Here is a 7,622-nt window from a genome sequence, read left to right on the forward strand (position 1 = left end):
TTTTGTTTGACTTCAGAACTCCAGCGTAGTTATCACCACTTTCTGTTTTATACATAACCTGCAAAATTTAAATAAATCATTTAATGCATTTTTCCTTTAGATATTATTGATTTATTACATGAAAGGAATTCCAGTGGACATGGACTAAAATGGGCAAACAATTACTACCTAACTTAATGTGATTTTTTTTTTAAAGCCAAGGTTGTAAACTGTCCGGAGGCATCCTCTGGAAGAAAGTCACAAGGTGAGTGTTATTTCAAACCCACAGTTTGAGGTGCCATAGTGAATTCATAATTTGTAAAACGGGTTCCACTAGACCTGATTTATATAAAACACAAATTTTTGTGCGCACAGTCCACTTCCTGTCTCTTATACACATCTCACACGGACATGGTAATATTGTACTTTTCAGACTGATTGTTTTAAGTTCACAAAGATTAGATGTGTACATCAGACCTCCGTTTGTAAGTCCTAATTTTAGAGGATTTGTTCAACCAATATAACCCTGGGTAATCAGAGTCTTAAACAAATACCAAGGTAAAGCTTAGTTAATGCAATAGTTTACATTTCATTTAAAAAAAAAAAACAAAATCAAAAAAAGTTTGAATTTTTTTTTGGCATGTATAATGTACTGTGTGTACGTATACATGCATGCATGTTTGTTTCATGAGAAAGATATATCATTGCTTATGAAGGCTTACATGTTGATTTAAATAGAAACAGTAGTAGGCCAGTAGTATATTTTTGTATAAACTATATAGTCCATTGTGCATGAAAAATATTATTTCTTGTATATTCCTCTAAAGATGGATGTTATCAGGAATATTCTTAATTCTGTCATAATTTTGTTTGACTTCAGAAATCCAGCATAGTTATCACCACTTTCTGTTTTATACATAACCTGCAAAATTTAAATAAATCATTTAATGCATTTTTCTTTAAATATTATTCATTTATTACATGAAAGGAATTCCAGTGGACATGGACTGAAATGGGCAAACAATTACTACATAACTAAATGTGATTTTTTTTTTTAGAGCCAAGGTTGTAAACTGTCCTGAGGCATCCTCTGGAAGGGAGTCACAAGGTGAGAGATATTTCAACCTATGGTTTATTACGATGCAGCAGTTTGAGGTGCCATTGTGAATTCATTATTTGTAGAACGGGTTGCACAAGACCTGATTTATACAAAACACATATTTTTGTGCCCACAGTCCTCTTCTATTTAAGTTCTGTTCACTTTATCAAATTTTATGTTACAATTTTATGTGATGTGCCTATATATGGGCATGATGATGTCATACATCCATAGACAGATCTCATTTATTTGTTGCATAAGATAATGTTGACATAACTTAATGTTAGTATAGCACAACTCATCAGAAAATCTAAACATCAAGCTATGAAGCCTATACATGCTCTTACTGTGTTTCTTTGAGTTATAGTCACTTTATGTGCACACGTATACTGTACAAATCATTTTCTTCAATAAGATGAAAATCGTCATTTGTATTGAGGCCCTTATCTTGTGATGGTGATGTCAAAGCATCACTCTTGTCATTAGTCTGAAAATTAAATAATGTACATCATTAGTGTTTTCATGCTGTGATATTCTAAACCTACCAAATCTTATGCTTTGTGCATGAGACTCGTGCATTTGAGCCTCATTTTTATCTCAAGCTCACACATGCATTTGTACTGGTTGTAAGTGCCAGTGAGTTTGTGATGTCATAATCTAGTCTGAAATTAAAGTTTTTGTTTAGGTTCACCCAATTCATTGGGATTCGGTTTTAGTGTCAAGCTTGATAGTGTCACAGAATAAATGATAGCTGTAGAACTGATTTGATCTTTAATTTTTAAACCAAACGTAATGGATGTTACTTACTTTGTTCTACACCTATAGTAAGCAAAGCTTAAATTTAGTATTATTATTAGTGAGTAATAGCAATGTCATAGCCCCACTGAACATTGCATCTGCCGTGGTTATTGACCGTATTGAAATCCAATTGTTGAACGTAACCTAATTTATCCAAGTACAAATATTTCAGTTACTGTTAAAGTTACCTTAAATTTGTTAGGTTTTTCTGCCTTAATTGGTGGTAAAGATTCTTGTTTATATCCATTATATTCTAAAGGATAAGTATTAGCTTTCTTGTTATCATCCATGGCCACATGTTTCAGACTTCTCTCAACATTTTTCTGGTCAATAGATGCATACAAGTTTACAGGATCATTCATATCTATTTCAAATACTGAATTTTTATACACAAAAGACTGGTCATATAAACTGACCATCTCCAATCTCAATAGTGGTAAGCTGATTTCTGTTTTTGTTGTCAATTCCTTCTTTTGGAGATTCACGCTCTTCATTTTTCCTTTTTTTAACATGTTTTTTTAAAAGTATTAATATTATAAATGCTGATATAAAGATTACACCAGCTACTACAATAATGGCAATTGTAGTAGTTTTTTTGTCACCAGAAGAAATTAACATTTCTTGAGTCACCTTTGCTGTAGTGTCTGTTCTCTTTTGTTCTGTAACAGTTTGGGTATCTGATGGCAATTTTGAGATAAATGGTGGAAGATATGTGTGAGTAGGGATTAGAGTTGATCTCTCATCAAATGGTTCTGTGGCTTCTGAGTGACTGCGATACTAGTGGTTGAAATGTGATTGCTGATTACACATTCTTTTGTGTCCGTGGATCCTGCACTGGTGGCTTTACATATGAACAACTGGTTGCTTGATTCAGACACATTGGAAGCTGTAAGTGATGTTGTCAACAGTTCGTTAAATTGCACCTGAGATTCTGATGTCAAGAAACCACCCATATTATTAATCCAGCGCAGTGTCATTAAAGGATAACTTGGAGAACATGTGCATAACAGTATTACCTGTTGCTGTCCTGTTTCATGATTACTTGAGATGGCAGAACAGCGAGGCTGAGAAATGAAGTTATGTATTATAATTGAAGCATGTGATGACAAAGACAGTTGTGTATTTCCAGGTGGATATGATGCAAAAACAAAAAGTGCATGTGTACATACCATGGTCAGCTTCTTGAATACTATTAACTTGCAACGTTTGTGTATATTCAGTCATTGCAGCAGATGATACGCCATGAACACTATACTTGGTAGAACTTGTCAATACATTATCATTGTCTACAATATAGGTGTTGTCCTTCCACCATGCTATCCAGTGTTCAACAGTTGTTTCATTGGATTCCAACTGTATTGTACAGGTAAAATGGACAGGATTATTGTCAACACTAGTAATGGTTGAGTCTGGAAAAAGTATTACATTGTGTGACAAAGCCAAGTGTAATAATGACATATATATGATGACCAACATAGTAGTACACAATTCCATCTCGTTTTTTGATAATGAACACCAATTATCTGAAAGAAATAAGAAATTAAAAGTATTAAAATTCCTTTTTTGTTCTGGATATTTTGAATAAAGCATCCTTAATATAAACAAGTAAGCATGTAAAACCTGCTACCTAACCTTAGTTAATTTTGATGTTTATTTTATAAATTTAATTAGATTGTATTATATTTTGAGTTCTTATATATAATAATCAAATCAATCACTCAATTGATTAAACATTTTTAGTTGAAATTTATTATGACAGAAAAAGTTTGCCTGGTGCTTAAAGACCAAGTTTATTATTATTATTAGTCATGACCATACATGTCCTCTCATGCCTTCACTGATGTCTGTCTGATGATGGCTGGAAATGGCAATTTCAGACTTAAATTTGAATATGATTTTTTTTTTTTCTCCATTTTTTTATAATTTTGAAAAATTTAGGGGTGGGGGGAGCTTCACTCTGGAATTCACCACTGAGCTTTTTTAACATTTAATTCTATTTTACTGTACATTGTGATACCCATCGACACGGACAATTGATAATAAAACAGTGAAAACATGCAAAAATATGAATTTGAGGGATATGGCTTTATTCCGGGAGATTCTTGCTTGCCTGTAGGAGTGCGGGAGGCTGTCCCGATTTCCAGGGCAATCCCATGAGTTCCTGAAGACTTGGGAGCCCTGTTACTGCATAATTTGTTTTACATTTTACAATACACCTACAGGTAGTTAGATTTTCCCATTTGAATAATTTGAATAAATGGGATTACATTATAGTTTCATTCAATGAAAGAAGTACATTTGCAGACACCAATTTATGTTTATTCATTTACTTCCATTTGCTAATTATTTTGTGCAATTTTAGTTTCAGTCAATCAACTGCCACCGTAAAAGTAATATCAAAGAGTTCTCATATTTACCTTTACAATACACCATTAAATCCCTTCAAATGAAGACAAAGTACTTCTTATTAAAGACAGTAAAAAACATGACAAACATGTCTGTGTTCAACAATACTATGCATCAGTATTCTTCATACAAACATAAGTTGAAAGGCAATGAAAATATTGCAAGAATAGACATTGTGTATTCCATATCCAACTTCCATTTAAAACATGCACTGTAGCATGCTGTGCCAAATCTTTGTTTTTTCTGTTTATTTCCTTATGTGAAAAACAAAGTGAACTAAATTTCAAAAGTACTTAAAATGTTATACTTCTATTGTATACCATGCGTTTAACGTTTAATTTTACACCATTAAATTCCTTTCAAATTATCTAATATATTAAATGAAGTAGCAATTTTTTAAAGCCAGCAATACTTCTTTTATATAATAATAAAACAATACAGTACAATACAATACAATTAAGTAGTAGACCAAAAAAACGAACATTTTGTGTACATTTGTACCTCCCTGCATTGATTAGCTTAAATTCTTAGTACAAGAATAAACATTGTGTTTTCAAAGCCATATCAATTTGTTTGGCTTGTTTTGGCTATAACAAAACATTTTAAATACTGTGTAAGAAAGACGAAAGACAAAAATGAACAGATAGAGCGAGCTGCACGGCGTAGTGTTTGGCGATTTCATTATCCAAAAAGGGTATATAAAAAACTTTTTTAAAGGATCAAGCATTAGCGAAACACTTACAAATACATTCCCAATTTATGCATAACACTGTAGAAATAAGATATAGCCACTATCAAGCTCATTTAATGAATATTAACAAGTCTTTAATACAGCAGGTACCATTATTTTCTTCAGTTCAGAAAATGGAACACACCAATTCACTTGGCCGGCTGTGAGCCCTGGCAAGTTTTGTTCTTGAATGCCTTTGATAGAACTAATAAATGACTGAAAATTTTTTTATCCAATTAGATAATTTTTATATATAACTGTTATATTTGCTTTCTGTTGCTGCGTCAACCTAAGCGATCAGATTAGTGTAGGCAAAGTTATGACATTGTAAAGAAACGACTCCTCATCAGTCAACTCAAATTTTGCTGAAAACACACTATCGCCTATTTATAGCACAGATTTGACACAGTTTATCACATAAAAAAACAAAAAGAAAAAAATCACCAATCAAAAAAAACATTTTCATACTCCCTTTTATACTGCTTTTTGCTCAGTTTCAATGTTATTTTTTATAAATGTTTGGCTTTGGGCTGTAACATTGGGTTGTCTATCCAAACATGGAGGCAGGTGGCACATAATAGGGTTTTTGATTTATTTTTGCAGACTGCAACAGAATTGCTGTCAGACAACACCTTTGCCACTTGTGCTATCCATTGCTGACTTCATCTTGCATTCTTTATAGTTTTTTAATCAAGTAGAACATCAAATGAATAAACAACAAAGTGCATTTTCTTTAAATAGTTCCTTATTTATTTTATTTTATTTTCGTATAGCTTGTTTTACAAATATCTCCCAGCATAGCTCATTCGGCTAATCTAGTGGTAGCCGCTGTGTGTGTGCTGAACTGTGGAGATCTCTAGGTCCCCGGTTCAATTCCCATCGCTGCCTCTTCTTGTGTTTCAGCTAGAGGGCTGAAATACAAGTTACAATAGCGCACTGTCTTTCGGATGAGACGTTTAAGCTGTTGGTCCCATGTGCATGTTAAAGAACGCAGTACACTCTTCGGAAAAGAGTAGGGGATTGTCTCCCGGTGTGCTACCCAATCACCACCAGAAGGACCCCAGTGGAAATAAGTCTTCTAGACTTTCGTAGGCTATCCTTGGTGTTTACGCCGAAAAAATCCAATCCAATCCACCCACTAATAATAATTTTGAATAAAATTTAATTTTTGGCCTGTTAGCATACCCATTTTGCAAGTAAACAGAAATATTTATAAAAAAAAGTGATTTTTTTACACCTGCCACCAGCTTGATATCTCCCAAGAATTATATCTTTCTCAAATACATTTATGAACACTATCACTGAATTGTTGACTTCTCAACGTTGTATGCTTTATGGAATTTACTACTCTGTATAGCATCATGAGCGCTCTACACGTAAGTCTCAGAGTGCAAACAAATTTTTTTTTTTTTAATTTATTTATTCAGGTATGAAAATGCTCAAAATACAATTCAAGATTGAAATGAAGAGCTTACAGTCTAATCAGTAGAATTAAAAATAGAAAACTATATAAACATAATTATATAATATAATAGAAAGTCAAAAATATTAACAAATATTAGGCTTATTAAAACTAGCAATAACATTTTAATTTTAACATTTAACATTAACATTTTAACATTTTAATTTTTTGATTATAAAACTAGCAATAACATTATTTTATTTGCTAAAATAATTGAAATTAGAAAATCAAGATGATTCATTAAAAAAAGAAAAGTTATTATAAAAATACAACTATTTGAATTTCCAAAAAATACTATTAAGTTTAATAATTATTTACAATTTATATGTAAAATTTTAATTATTTTATATACATAGTTCATTAAGAAAAACAATTTGCAGTCATAGGCCTATCCAAAATAATAGAACTTAAAACAAACAATCATATTGCATATTAGAATATTTTAAAAATATGACAGTGACTTAAAAAAAAAAAAAATCAGTTTAAATCAGAAAATACATTGTCCAACTGATTATCCAAATTACTGTTTGTTTAAAAGTCCAGTGACACTTGGAATACTTGACTTGGCAAATCTTTTGGTTTGATAGCATAGCACAAGTCCTTATTATCTTTTGAAGCAGATTATAAGTATTTTTGTATTTAATACTTTAATTATAATATTCCATTATTTTTACTTGGACCAGAAAATTATTAATTTAAAAAGTAAAGGTAGAAAAATGACTCATAACTTGCAGATTTGCAAAAGGGACTACTGGAGCAAACATAGAGAGGTACTTGTAACTCACATCATTAAACGATAGGCTGAAATGCACTAGAGCATCAGGGTAACCTTGTACATTTCCGAAAGATGTGCAAGTTCTTTAAAGTTCACACAAATCAGATGTGTACAAAGGACCTCCATGTTTAAGTCCTAATTCGAGATGACTTGGTTCAACAACAGAACCCTGGGTGAGGAGCGTGTTCATTCAACTTATACTGATGTTAAGGCTGTAGTTAGATATATTTATTATATTTATTTACCCAGGGTCCAAAACAGTAAAAAAAAAACTAACAGAGAATCTAAAATTTGGTTTTTCACATGTGCTGGTACGTATGTATGTATTATACATGTTCAGGGATGTAGGCGAAAATGGGTGGAGCCACCCAGC

Source organism: Anneissia japonica, unplaced genomic scaffold (genome assembly GCF_011630105.1).
Source record: "Anneissia japonica isolate Jap-2015-1 unplaced genomic scaffold, ASM1163010v1 scaffold1626_len201304_cov172, whole genome shotgun sequence".
Lineage (NCBI taxonomy): Eukaryota > Metazoa > Echinodermata > Crinoidea > Comatulida > Comatulidae > Anneissia > Anneissia japonica.